The 14,910-nt window shown below is 45.2% G+C and overlaps 1 protein-coding gene across 1 annotated transcript in view; it reads left to right on the plus strand.

Annotated features, from left to right (window-relative positions):
* The first annotated feature begins 14,424 nt into the window (after window positions 1-14,424).
* Window positions 14,425-14,910, plus strand: part of LOC115096239 — a 55,730-nt gene continuing 55,244 nt past the window's right edge. Inside the window, exon 1 of the mRNA XM_029610748.1 lies at window positions 14,425-14,541. The gene's annotated coding sequence lies outside the window, so the exon portion shown is untranslated. The remainder of the gene's footprint in view (window positions 14,542-14,910) is intronic.

Here is a 14,910-nt window from a genome sequence, read left to right on the forward strand (position 1 = left end):
AAGCCGGGTCCGGATTGGGCGCCTCGGCCGGTCTGCTGGCCAGGGCATTGTCTCCTCCTTCCCGATTGGTTCCTTCGGCTTCCTCTTCCCTCCCTCCCGTCCCAGACCTTGTCCACTCGGCTCTGCTCCTGCAGACGGGGAGGGCGGGTCCTCTCTGCTGATTGGTCAGGGCGGGCTTTTCCCTGCGGGTTTGGTTGTCTGGAGCTGTGGAGGAATGCTGCATGCGCCGGGCGGGGCAGGGGCGCGCTGCAGGCTCTTGGTGGTTGCAGAGGAAGCTTGCGGTTGCTTCCTGCATCCCGCGATGTTGTTATCGCTCTCTTGTGAACACATTTGCTTTTATTTGTCTCCACTTTGTGTATTACTTTAGCAACACCTGGCAAACTTGCCATGCCAATAAAGTTAGCCGAGGCTGCGGGCATTGCTGGCTGGCGCAGTTCATCTGATCACAGGGAGGTGCTTTACTCCCTCCGACATTTGCACAAACTTGTGGAGCCTGCAGGTTGGATTTTGCTTCTCAGCCTCTAAAGCGGGGAGCAGAGTGAACTTTCCTGCCCTCCCCCCTCCTTGGACGGGGAGGTGTTTGCCCCTGGAAATCAGGGAGCAGCAGGGGGAATCCCAGTTTTTGGGCGCCTCCAGAATCTGGTGCCCCTGACACGTCTCTTACCTACCTGTGCCTACATCCAGCACTGGGTGTTGGCTCTTATCTTGACTTATAACAATAACTGGAATTTTCAGAGCCAGAGTAAACACGTCTGAACTCTTGACCTGGATTTAAACTAGTGTAGGATACAAACGCTGGTATTCGGTTTTATGGCTTGTAGTATCCTGGACTATTTTATAAAAATCAATTACAGAAACATTGGGGTGTTGGTGCAGTATCTCTCCTCTGATGCAGGATATTAAGATGCTGGCTGTATTTTCCTTTATCGCCGCAAGGTAGAATTGCTCTCATAATTACTGCAGATACAACCTGTGGTGATGCTTAAAAAGATATTAAAATAATACAAATCAATAAAATAGTGAATGTGTGAAAAAGTCTTGTGCGAAAAAGAAGAGAGCTAAGTTATCTCTTTGAAAATGAATGGTAGCTTGACCTGAGGGCGGTATTGGGTTTTTGCGTTTTAGATACTATAATATGGCTTCTTTACTAAGATCTTTAGGGGATGGCCAATCAGATCTAGAGATGGAGAAATCACTAGCTTTGCCTATAATTGGATTACAAACTGGTTAAAAGACAGGAAATAGAGAGTAGGATTAAATGGTCAATTTTCTCAGTGGAAAAGGGTAAACAGTGGAGGGCCTCAGGGATCTGTACTTGGACCGGTGCTTTTCAATTTATATATAAATGATCTGGAAAGGAATACGACGAGTGAGGTTATCAAATTTGCGGATGATACAAAATTATTCAGAGTAGTTAAATCACAAGCAGACTGTGATACATTAGAGGAGGACCATGCAAGACTGGAAGATTGGGCATCCAAATGGCAGATGAAATTTAATGTGGACAAGTGCAAGGTTATTATTATTATTATTATTTATTTCTTTTGTATACCGACATTCGATCGAGATATCACATCGGTTTCCAGATAACAGGTTGAATAGAGCCGGAACTGCCCTATTTTTACATTGTAACAAGATAACAGTTGATTAAACAATTAATATAAGGAACATTGTAACATATGGATAAAATTAAATATTAAATGTGGGTATATAGAAGTGGCATATAGCCTATATACAATATGTACAATATGACTTGGTTACGAGTAGGGTGGGGGACAGGGAAAAAGGGAGGATAGAGAGGGGGAGGAGGGGTTATGAGTTCGTGCAGGGTAGAAGTTATGCGGTAAGGCTTTCAAGAGCGTTTATTTTGGGATGTTGGGGTTCAGGAGGGAATGCTTTCAAGAACAGCCATGTTTTGAGCTGTTTTTTAAAGACTTGCGGTGAGGGTTCGTTTCTGAGCTGAGGGGGGAGGGAGTTCCACAGGGTAGGGCCAGCTATTGTAATGGCTCGTTTGCGTGTTGTATTGAGGTGAGCATTTTTAAGAGTTGGGATGGAGAGGAGACCTGAGTTGGAGGATCTGAGATTTCTTTGTGTGATATATGGTTGGATGGTGTTGTTTAGCCAGACCATTCTGTTGTTGTTTATTTTTTTGTGAAGAAGGGTGAGGGTTTTATACTGGATTCTTTGTGTGATGGGCAGCCAGTGGAGGTGTTGCATATAGGGAAAAATAACTCTTGCTAATGTTAGGTTCCATATTAGGAGCTACCACTCAGGAAAAAGATCTAGGCATCATAGTGGATAATACTTTAAAATCGGCTCAGTGTGCTGCAGCAGTCAAAAAAGCAAACAAAATGTTAGGAATTACTAGGAAGGGAATGGTTAATACAACCATTCTACAACCATTCTACAAAGAAAGGTTATTTCTACCCTGTTCATTGTTTTATCCAGGTTATTCTTCCCTGTTCATTGTAAAACAAGACTTTGTCTATGTTATTTTGCTGGTTGTAATGTAAACCGAAGTGATAATTAATCTTGTTAATTGAACCTCGGTATATAAAAGTTATAAATAAATAAAACAGAAAATGTCATAATGCCTCTATGGTGAGACCGCACCTTGAATACTGTGTACAATTCTGGTCGTGGCATCTCAAAAAAGATATAGTTGCGATGGAGAAGGTATAGAGAAGGGCAACCAAAATGATAAAGGGATGGAACAGCTCCCCTATGAGGAAAGGCTGAAGAGGTTAGGGCTGTTCAGCTTGGAGAAGAGACGACTGAGGGGGGATATGATGGAGGTCTTTAAGATCATGAGAGGTGTTGAACGAGTAGATGTGACTCGGTTATTTACACTTTCGGATAGTAGAAGGACTAGGGGGCATTCCATGAAGTTAGAAAGTAGCACATTTAAGATTAATCGGAGAAACTTCTTTTTCACCCAACGCACAATAAAGGTCTGGAATTTGTTGCCAGAGGATGTGGTTAGTGCAGTTAGTGTAGCTGGGTTCAAAAAAGGTTTGGATAAGTTCTTGGAGGAGAAGTCCATTAATGGCTATTAATCAAGTTTACTTAAGGGAATAGCCACTGCTATTATTTGCATCAGTAGCATGGGATCTTCTTAGTGTTTGGGTAATTGCCAGGTTCTTGTGGCCTGTATTGGCCACTGTTGGAAACAGGATGCTGGGCTTGATGGACCCTTGGTCTGACCCAGCATGGCAGTTTCTTATATTCTTAAGTTTGAAATATTTGTTGTAAGGGGGCAGAGATGAAGTTGTATTGCAATTGTTAAATCCTAGATTTGGAGGTTTGTGAGAGCTCTCTGATGAACCTTTCTTTTGAATGCTCAAAGCTTTTTTACCAATATGAGGTAATTTATTATTTCCACCTGGAAAGATTCAGATCTGTATCCATGCTTTAGGATTCTTGAGTCTTCAGAATTTAATAACACCAAGCGGAGGACACAGAGACTTTGAATATTATTTATTGAACTTAGGTTTCTAAAAGAGATTTTTTTTTTGCCTATCTTCAGCTTAAAAGTTACATTGCTGCAAAATTTAAATCACCGCTCTGTATCCCTCACCAGCATATCAGAAGTTGATGAAGCTGGTAAGTGTCCACTACTCAGTCTTTAGTAATTTCTACATACTGACAAGGATTATAATATTTTCTCCGCATTGACCGATGCATGGGAAAGATCTGAACAGTACATATCTTCTTGGATAATATGAGATTATTAATGCTTTCATTTATAAAACCACAGAGAATGTAGTTCCGCGGGAGCTTCAACTGAGGGATATGCATAGGAAAATATTTTTCCCTTTAAGAGCCTTTTAGTCTGCTGTTGCAAAATTTGGTGGGTGTCTAAAGCGTGGGAAAGATAATGCCGCCTTCCTGGCACGTAATCTGCCGCACCGCTGGGAACCCTGGCCCCTCCCTTTCCCGGTATTTCCAATCATCCAAAGGATCACCTACCTGCTCAGCAAGCTCCAAGGGACTCACACACCCCCCCCAGTCCCTCCAGCCCGCTTGTACCTGAATGCTCTATGTGGATCCTTCCCTTGACGGTTTGGAGACCCTCCCCCCCCCCCCTGGCTTACTATCTTGTACATGCAGAGTCCACGCCTGCTCTGTATCACACAGCAACGAGCCAGGAAGCACTGTGTGTGTGCTTCTGCATGGATTTCCCAGCACTGCACCCTGATGGGACTGAGGCCGCCTGTTCCCTAACGTTGGACCTGATCAGTGAATCTCCAGGAACGTTATCAAGCCCCCCAGCTATGAGGACGGTTTGTACCTCTTGGACCGTTCTTCGATTGTGATCCACTCTGAGGCCTTTTTGGAACATATCAAATGTTTGGGAAATAAATTAATCTCCTCACCTAGCGGTTCTTCTTCCTGCCGGTGGTGCAGAGTTGGTCGTGCCGCCCCCATCCCGCCATATGCGGGCACCCCAAAAATGTTAACGCCTTGCTCCAGGGGCCGGTGCAGCCGTGGGCAGGGGAAAGTTTGGCAGGCCAGAAAGCCATGCTCCGCGGGCCGTAGTGGGGAGACCCATGTACTAAGCGGTGAACACGTGCTGGCCTCCAGAGCTGACTGGAGATGTGGAGGGAGCAGCAAGCACAGCAGGCAGAGGGAAGAGAATCTCTAACAGAGTCCGTGCTCCCATGCCCAGTAAGTAGTAGGGAAGGGCTGTTTGTGAACCACCAGATCAAACCTCTGCTACAGAAAGTGAGCAAGCGGGGAGGAATAGCACAGGGAAAGAGTGCGAAGTCCTGCAGCCACACCCTTCTTGCCAAGGAGCAGGGAGAGGGCAGCAGGGTGTAGAAAGCTCCCTACAGAGCAGCTGCCTGTGCCACCCACCCAGCCAGGTAAGGCAAACCTTTACCCTTAGGTGTAGAAAGGGAGGGATTTTTCCCAGTGGCTCTCTCCTGGAGCCCCCTCTTTAAGCCCTGGGCTGGGCATCTCTCTGAAGGACCTGTACATTCCCCCAGCCGTGCTGATCTGTACAGGCCCCAGTTCCCAGCGAGGTTTTAAAACGGGGAATCTTTCCAGCCTTCAGTGTGGAGACAGCCTGGTTATGTGAGCCACGCTAATCAAAGGCTCGCACGACTGCAGCCGCAAGTTCATATGGAAACTCGTTTACATTTACATTTATTTGGATGTATAGCCCGCCTATCACAGAAAGGCCTAGACGGAGAACAAACATTTTACATACATAAAGTGATGACAAACAAATGTAAACTAAATACTAAAACTTAATAAAACATATAGAATGATAGACTACAATAACATGAGCTGTCAAGCTATAATAAAATGAACGGCGTATAACGAGTTATAAAACATGTTGGTAGATGATAAAATAACATAAAATATCAAATTAGGTTCAATAGAAAAAAACAAACTTGTAGGCTAAAATAAACTGTTATAAGATGAAAAATAAAGTAAATAAAATTAAAATGAGATAAAAAGCTGTAAAATGGAAAAATAAAACTAGAATAAGAATCAACTGTAGGCCAAATTCTATAAGAATGTTTTGATCAGCTTTCAAAACATCTTAAGTGAATCACGCAATCTGATGTCTATTGGAAGAGACTTCCTTAAAGTAATTGCTGCGAGGGAAAAGGCACATTCACCAGTAATGTGAAGTCTCGCGTTTGTGCGATGGAATCTCTAAGAGGTCTCGCTCAGAGGAATGTAGGTTGATAAAATTTTAGAATTGCATTGGCCCAGTGACAGGTATGATCACCGAGGAATTTATGGACAAGAAAGCCAAGTTTGTATCTAACGCGTTCATTTACAGAAAGCCAATGCAGTTCAATTAAAATTGGAGTAAAGCAGGGGCCTGACTGACTTTATTTGCTGAGAATTTATCTTTGGTAATAAAGGAGGCCTTGCCACCTATACCACTTCCTACATCTCTGGTGGGCTCCTCACACAGTCACACTCATCATTGTAATGGGGTACACCTGGCCGGGGGCTTAATTTATAGAACAATAGGAAGCAAAACTGTGGAATGGTCCAGGAGGGCAAGAAGGAGCAGGGCCAGGTCAAGTACCAGCTCCATGTGAGAACACTCTCTTCACACTGTGCCTCTACCACCCTAGTCCCCACCATTGTTCAACCCCAAGCCATGCTGATAGTAAAAGCATGACTGAGGTTCAGCACCTCAGGGGCTTGGAAGATCACTCGGAGAAGGAGGAATTTGTTGCCGGAGGATGTGGTGAAAGATGTTAGTGTAGCTGGGTTTAAAAAAAGATTTGGACAAGTTCCTGAAGGAAAAGTTCATAAACCATTATTAGGGCAGATTTGCAGAAATCCACTTCTTACGTCTGGGATAAGCAGCTTGGAATTTATTTATTCATTTATTTATTTAGACATTTTATATACCATCATTCCATATAAAGATCACAAAGGTTTGCAAAGTGACATTCATAATTATAACTCAACAAACAAACAGCAAAGATTGGTTACGGAGGTGATATTCACAGGTATCTATCAAGTGAAAGTTCTCATACATATTAATAATTGCTCTTGTACATACGGCAAAGAGAACGTATGATTAAAACGAAATGATAGTTTTCACATCTTAGTCAGTGGGTTGTTTTGAGACTGTTGCATTTTCTTGTTTGATTTATTCTTCATGATTCAATGATTATCTTTTGTCCTTCTTGTCTTTGTGGCTCCGTATATTCTGTCTGATGTTTTTAAGTTAGTTTATATGCATTTTTTAATAGCAATGTTTTTAAATCCCATTTAAATCTTTCTATCTGGTAGAATACGTAACGTCTCAGGCAGAGACTTGCAGAGCTTTGGACCTGCTATGGAAAACCCTCGATCTCATATTTATGTGTCAGATGTGTGCTCCGTATTGGGGGAATAGTCAGTGGTCCTTTCTTTTGAGATCTTGGTGTTCGCTGAGGATTGTAAGGTTGTAGTGTCACTCCTAACAAGCCGGTGTTATAGGAATGAATGATGTTGAATATTATCGTTAATACTTTATAGTGGATTCTGGATTGTACTGGTAAGCAATGCAGTGACATCAGCGAGGGTGTGATGTGATCGTATTTCCTGGATCCTGATAATATTCTTGCTGCAGCATTTAGTAATAGTTGCAGTGGTTTTAAGTGACTTGCTGGAAGACGTATTAGTAAGCAGTTACAGTAGTCAAGGTTTGAGAAGATAAAAGTTAATGGCTTCAACTGATGTAATATACGCAACTTGGCGTAACCCGTCTTAATTAATTAACTGATGTGCATTTTCATTGTGAGGCTCTCATCTAGCTGCTCACCTAATTTGAGGGATTAGTTTGAAAATTAGCCAAGTCTAGGGCAGGTGGTTTAACTATTGATGAATTTCTGCTCAGCCAAATGATTTCAGTCTTTGTAGGGTTTAATGTTAGTTTAAGTTGCGAGAGTTCTGGTTGCATTGCTTTCATGTAGTTAGAAAGTATCAAAGTGGTATTTTCAAATGATCTGGAGAGTGGTTTGTTTGTAAAACTGTAAGTGGTCAGCATGCAAGAAGAAAGTTATTCCTAGATTGGTCAGTAAGGTACACAGTGGGAGCATGAAAATATTGAATAAAGAGAGGGCTGAGCCTTGAGGAAGGTGTCAGATATCTGGCTGCCCAGTTTGACTTGGAATGCTCTGTTAGATAGGAATGAAGGGAACATCTGAGAACCCTGCCCCGTCGATTCTCTGTTTCTCATCTGATGTGGTCCACGGTGTCAAAGGCGGCTGTTAGGTCAATTAGCACAAGAGAATAAGATTCATTAGCGTCAGGGCCTTGTAAAACAGAGTCTGTTAATGAGAGGAATAATGTCTCAGTTGAGTGATGTTTAACCCCACCGATATTGGAACCGATGTCTTCAATTTGTTTGGAGAGTTTATTTAGGCGGCCTTCCAAAGTAGCCACAATTGTGGCTGTTAAGTCAGAAGAGACAGGCTCCACCGTTGACACCACAACCTCCGGAGCTCTACCCACTGTATCAGTATCTGTGAGGTCGGCCATCTTGAGCTCTCCCGGCCTTGTCTTCTCGCAGTCCTGTCGCGCCGCTCGCATCGACATTCGGGGAGCATTCCAAAAAAGAAAAGACACCAACTCTCAAGAGCCGTGGGCAAGAGAAACAATTGCATATGATTCGCGCTGCCGCAAAAGCTTATTTATGAGCAAAATGGAGAGAAGGCAGCAAGCGACCAGACTGCCTCTTGGCATCACGTGACCAACGGTTGGAATTAAATATAACCCCGTGAATTTGTTTAGCATAGTAATCTTTTTTTGCTTTATTGGTTAGTATGCAGTATTTTATTAGGAGAGATTAGTATTTTTCGAGGGATTCAGATGACTGGCATACTAATTTTCTAAGGTTCTCTTTAGTGCATCTTAATTCATCATTGTACCAGGGCTTCTTATGTTTGGAGTTATTCCATTCTTGAATAGTTTTCATCTGGACAGGGTCTGAGGTTTTCAGCTATTTCATTGATAATCTTGTCCCAGGAATCAAATGCTGATGTGGAATTGGTTTGATTTAGTTTATGGATCTTATTTTCTATTGCTTCAGCAACTATTTCCATCTCTTATCTCTTTCCTGAAGTTAAAAGTAAGCTGCTTATCTATGCTGTGATGGATTTGGTTGGTAAAGTTATATCTGCTTTTATTAATTGGTGATCAGACCAGGGCAATATCGTGTGCGAAGTATTGATTAGGCAATTAATTGTATTAACCAATATTAGATCTACAGTGTGGCCTGCTTTATGATTGGCTTTTGAGACAAATTGTGACCGTCCCAGGGCTTCCATAGCGTCTAAAAACATTTCACAAGCTAATAATCTTGGAGGTTAAAGTCTCCTCCAGTTAGTGTTGGTTCTGGTGATGGAAACACCTTAGCAAATAATTCAATCAGCGGTGAGCGATCTTTTGTAGTGTACCTGGGAGACAGTAGACCAGTCCTATGTTTAGTTGAGGAGATTTTAGAATTGGCACTTCATAGGGAGGGTTGATCTCTACTTTATAAAGTACTAGTTTAACTTCTTTTTTACTAATTATTAATAAGCCCCCATCTTTTTGTTTAGGTCTAGGAAAGTGAAATACCTCATAGTTAGGGTGGAAAATGTGGTTTAGGAGTACATTATCTTTGTCAGATAGCCAGGTTTCAGATATGCAAAAAATAGTGGGCTGCAAATCTTCTAGCAGGTCCTTAATCAAAGATTTGGGGGGGGGTTTTGACAGGGACTGATCAATTACTAGGAGCAGTGTGAACATTAAGCAGGAAGAGAGAGCAGAAGAGTTAGTACTTATCGTTGGGAAGACCAAGCCTGTGATCCTTAAGAACCTGCCATACTGGGTCAGACCAAGGGTCCATCAAGCCCAGCATCCTGTTTCCAACAGAGGCCAATCCAGGCCATAAGAACCTGGCAATTACCCAAACACTAAGAAGATCCCATGCTACTGATGCAATTAATAGCAGTGGCTATTCCCTAAGTAAACTTAATTAATAGCAGGTAATGGGCTTCTCCTCCAAGAACTTATCCAATCCTTTTTTAAACACAGCTACACTAACTGCACTAACCACATCCTCTGGCAACAAATTCCAGAGCTTAATTATGTGTTGAGTGAAAAAGAACTTTCTCCGATTAGTCTTAAATGTGCCCCATGTTAACTTCATGGAGTGCCCCCTAGTCCTTCTATTATCCGAAAGAGTAAATAACTGATTCCTTCTTGTGGCACTCCTTAGAGCTCCATACAGGACGTCCTAGTTTTGGGTCAATGACCGTAGTAATGCCAGGGTTCAGGGGCTCAATGGGATAAAGCACTTTGGTTGCGCACGAAAGGGCACACAAAGGGGCATGCTCCGATGGCGAGTACCCCATGACGCAGTGCCTTTGGCGTCGCCGCCATGTTCGGGTAGTCAGTGGTGGTGGGCGGGCTGTGGGCAGGTCACTCGCTGCGGCGCTGGCGACTTCCCACTCTCCCTTCTCTTTATGGCAGGGGGAGGGGGGGAGGGCGCGCCCTCAGCGCTGCTCCCACAGCCAGTGGATGGGCTCAAGCTGGTGCGGCCAAGTCGGCCATTCACCCTCCTCAGCGTCACCGCCGCGTTCATGTGGTCGGTATCTAACCCTTGGGATCCTGCCAGGTACTTGTGACCTGGTTTGGCCACTGTTGGAAACGGGGTCCTGGGCTTGATGGATCTTCGGTCTGACCCAGTACGGCAAACAATAAAAAATTAAAGAGCAGAGAGAATGGTCCTCTCTGTCCATCTTCCTCCTCCTCTCTGCCCGGAGGATCCTGGTCCTCCCTGCCCATGAATGCTCCAGTGATCATTGTTCTCTCCCCAGTGATCCTAGGGCCCCTAAGTATCTCTCCAATCGCTGGCAGTCCTTCAGGCTCCAGCCCCATTTAATCCTGCCTTGCCAGAGCCTAGACGCCGTTTCATGGAGTCACCCTTGGCTCTCTGGGCTAGCTGCTCTTACCTTGCTTCATGCCCTGTGGCCTCTGGGCCTTATGCTTAGCGGCCTACAGACCTTCAATATTTCTGCTTTTGGGCCTCAGTGCTCTTTGTTCTGTCTTGTCCTGTCCTGCTCTGCCCAGTCCAGTTCCTAGTATCCATTCCCTTCCTCACTATTGCCTAGGCCTGGCCCCAGTCCATATCCAGTCCCAGTCCCCACTCAGCATCCTGCCCAAGCCTGTGTCTGTATCCAGTCCTAGTCCTTGTTTAATATCCAGTCCAGTCTTATCGAGCCAGTTCCCAGTATCCAGTCCTCAGCTCTCTGCTTCCAGTCTGTCTCTGCCCACAATGTCCAGCCTGTGCCAGACCTCAGTTCCAGCTTGTGCCTGCCCTGCCTTGTCCAGCTAAAGTCCTACTAGCGCCCAGAACCCAAATGCTCAACCTGCAAGGGAGGGGGCTGGCTGGGCAGAAGTCCAGCCCTTGCCCAGTCCTGCAGTCCTGTACCACACCTGTGGGGGTGTATCCTAACCCCAGCCAGGCACCCCATGACAATAATAACAGATTTTACATGAAAAAGTACATGCAAAGTAAAATGTCACTTACAACAACTCATATGTTATATTTGCATGCACTGCTGTGGTGCCAACCAGAAAACCCTGCAAAAAAGACGCTTGGAACCCATATGGTATTAGGCCCATTATAACGCATGTTGGGTGTGGGCTTGGCTCTCAGAAAGCCTTGAGTAAACTGAATTACAATTATAATATAGTAAACCTTCCATACCAAAACAGCACTAACTGCTAGCACTCAAACAGTAACAACCCTACCTATGAAAAGGAAACACTGCAAATATTACACCAGGTCCAAAAACACCAGTACACCTTTGTTAGGAAAATAGACCAAGCCAAGCAGTGGCCCCACTCAGAAACTGCGTGCCAGCACAGAGAGAAGCCCTCACCAAAGGCAGAATAAAGAGATCATAAAGAACAAATAAAAACATGCAGTCCAAAGCTGAACTGGAAACGGCAACAAGGCAGACTCTGTATGGAGTGCAACAATGGAAAACCAGAAACATTATGAGGCAGAAAAAGTGAATGCGTCCATACTCAGCAAAAAGCAACCTTTCACTAGACGTTTAAGCATTTACAACAGCTGGCAAAATTATTTTGCAGGACACATGTAGATTGTGTAAATGACCACAGAAAGGTTTCTTTTTTCCCCAATATGGGATATAATTTGATGTTTAAACATTCAGCCAACTGTAGATCCACTTTTGTGGTTTATCTGATCATCTGTCCCTGTGATCAGGATGACACTGGCAGAAGCAGCACAGGATAAGAAGCATAAGGGCTGCCTGGGTCACCAGAAGGAAGCCCGCACTGCTGGAGCATTTCTCTCAATGGTGCAGTTCTGGAGATTCGATGGATTGTTATTGAGAGCACCGTGAGAAGGTTTTGCATCAAAACCAAAAGGAATGCATTTTTAAATTGAATCCGCATATCCTATTCTATTCTATTGGATGGATTCTTGTATTTTCTGAGGGCAGAACACTTGTGTTCTTACAGCATTAGACCGAGTCATGCGATGTAGCTGAATCTGCCAACTTGCACGATCATCTTAGCAGATTCTCTGATTGGTTCATTCATATTTTAATTCTAACTTGTAATCTTTTATTTGCGTGAAGTATTCCTATTCCCTTATTGGTGTTTTTTCACATGGTTTCCCTTATCTGTCTCCATATATTCAAGAGCAGCTGAGAGTCAACAGGCTTAAATGAAGGCGAGCACTAAAGAGGATGACGTGAGCTGCATGGGGCATCATTTATTCCCTGAAGCACAGATAAGATCTTGAAATATGGGCACAACGTCGGGAGTCTATAGAGTGCACAAGGAAGTACTGCTGAGTTTGTATTTATCTGCGTTGCTAGAAAAAAATATATATAAAGAAAAAATTGTGACTTATGATTCAACTGCGGCTTTTTCAGAGAAATCCCAACCATAGCCAATTTTTTTATATAAAATATACAAGAAATAAAGAAATTTCCTCCTGTTTTTGTAAATGTTTAAACTTCTAGTGAATGTTAGCTTTTTGCATTCTGAAATCCAACATCACAGTTCCTCCTAAAACATCAACAATAAAATCAAGAAATATAAAACTATCATAACAGTAAAACCATATTAATAAAAATAATCAATATTTCAAAACAGCTGATGAATAGAATATCATCCAATAATTAAAGCTAATAAGGATAAAAAAAATCTTCTTCTCTCCATGCTTGGGAACTTTGGATTTCCAGATGCCCAGAGATTGCCCTGAATTAGCAGGGGGAAACGGGAGAAGGGGTGGGATTTTCTGCACGCGCTCTCACTCACACTCATGCTGATGCACGCGCTCTCACTCACACTCACACACAAGTGGCGGCAGCAGCCTCCTTCAGCCCCAGTGGCCGATGGGGGCTGAAGGTGCTCTGACGCCTGCTGCTGACCTCGCAGGCCTGTTGCTTCTCCTTCTGTCCGTGCTGCTCCGTCTCCTTTTCCTTCGGCTCTGGTCCTTCCATTGGTGGCAGCGGTGGCTTCTCCTTCTTCCTGCCATGGCAGTCCTGTGCCACACCACTTCCTCCTGCGGGCCTGTGCTGGCAGGAGGAAGGAAAGGCCATTGCCGGTGCTGCTCTCCCGGGGCTGTGGCACTGTTAGTCTGCCTAGCAAGTAGTGCTTCCAGAGGCCCTGGGAAGAGAATGGGGAGAGAGAGGAGGTGTGGGGGCAGGGAGAGAGAGAAAGGGATCCCTAAGGCACAGGAAGGACAGGGAGGAGCTGGAGCTCAGTTGGCTTGCCCCAACAAAAAAGGCATTTCGGTGTCTCTTTATCACACAACTGATTTTATCTTCTATAAATACCAAAAAATAATATAATTTTTGTGTGTGTGAAAGATGCCATAAATGGGCTTTTTTTCCCCCTTAAATATCACTGGATCAGGCTTCCTCTTTGCTTTCAGACAAAATGCACTGCTAAAGCATTTCCGTGCAGCACAGGCTTCGCTGGCTGAATCTGACCCTCATGCCAGCTTCACCTGTCTCCTCAGACACCCGAGCTGAGCGTCCTTCCAAGCCACTAATTAGCAGGCGCTAACATTTTATCCTTCGGCGAAGAAGTCACAGACTGCCTTTTCTGCTGTAACCAATTTAATCAAATCTGTTTCTGCCTTCGTTCCCGCTTTTCTCTCAGGAGAAAAAGATTTGCATCTGCTGGCCGGAGAGATGCTGTAGAGTGGTGTTAACGATTTGCTAGGCTGAAGGGAAGTGCGTTGGCCCTCCATTTACCAACTGGGGCACTCATTCCTCCTTAGCAGGACGAGGAGCTCTGTATAATATGGGAAGGTCCCTCAGAGTGCAGGGGATGCGGTGATCCGTGGAGCTGGGTCTCCGGGATTCATTGCACGGCTGTGAGGGGGTTACTGCTGTCCTTCATGGTCCCTTCTCGGCCTTCTGGCTGAAATTGAAAAGTTGTTGAATACGGAAGTGGGGAGGGGAATGGATGGGCTGGATCATTCGCCCCCGTTTGGGGAGATGGTGATGTAATGGCCATTGCTAAAGCGCCTGTTTTAATAAAATAAAATAAAAGTTGTGTTGTGCATGTGGTGGTGGTGGCCAGTGCAGAAGGACTAAGCCATGTTTTTGTCTGCTGTGCCTTTCAGTGGGGGTTCTGGGCCATCTCTCATGCCCACCGCATGCCCCCACCACCCTGCCAGCTCCCAGATACTATAAGGGAGCAGTGGTGGCTGTCCCATGACCTCCAGCCCACAGCTGACTGCTAGAATCCAGTAAAGGGTACGGGGTCCTTTTCCCTTGTGCCTCAGTGTCCCCCTTTAGAAAAGTCAGGACTGCTGTAGGATCCTTTTGAGGTGTTGCTGCTATAGTTGCAAAGGCTTCCGTACTGCAGACGAGAAAGCCCAGCACGCGGGGGGCACTGAGAGCAGGACCAGCGCAGCCTTTCATTTCCGGGATCCGGGCCTCGCGCCAGAGCTGGGGCTGAGCCCTCCCCATTCCCATAGCGACCTGCAAGCTGCAGCAACACAAGACACCCACACCCGGGCCGCCCTTAGTCACGGTGAGTGAGACCCGCGCTTCTCCCCTCTCTCTCTCTCTTCCAGGTCCAGCTTCATCCCCACGGCCGCTAGCTCGCCTCCTGCATCCCCCCCCCCCCCAGGGATCCTGCCTATTCTCCGGCTCTGCCGTCCCCGCCGCACGTGCACCTCAGCAGCCCGCGTGCAGAGAGGGAGCCTCGAGCTGGGGGGAGGGGAGACGCGACGACCTCGCGACCATGAGAAGTCTGCGCGCGCGCCTGCCGCCTGCTCTCGGGGGCACTTTTCTTCTGTCTCTCCTCACTCACTCATTCAGGCACAACAGCAGGCATCGATTCAGAACTTCGCTGGACTGCCCAGGTCTCTGCCGCAAGATCTTCTGCTCAGCTAGAGAG

This window comes from Rhinatrema bivittatum, chromosome 7 (assembly GCF_901001135.1).
Source record: "Rhinatrema bivittatum chromosome 7, aRhiBiv1.1, whole genome shotgun sequence".
Lineage (NCBI taxonomy): Eukaryota > Metazoa > Chordata > Amphibia > Gymnophiona > Rhinatrematidae > Rhinatrema > Rhinatrema bivittatum.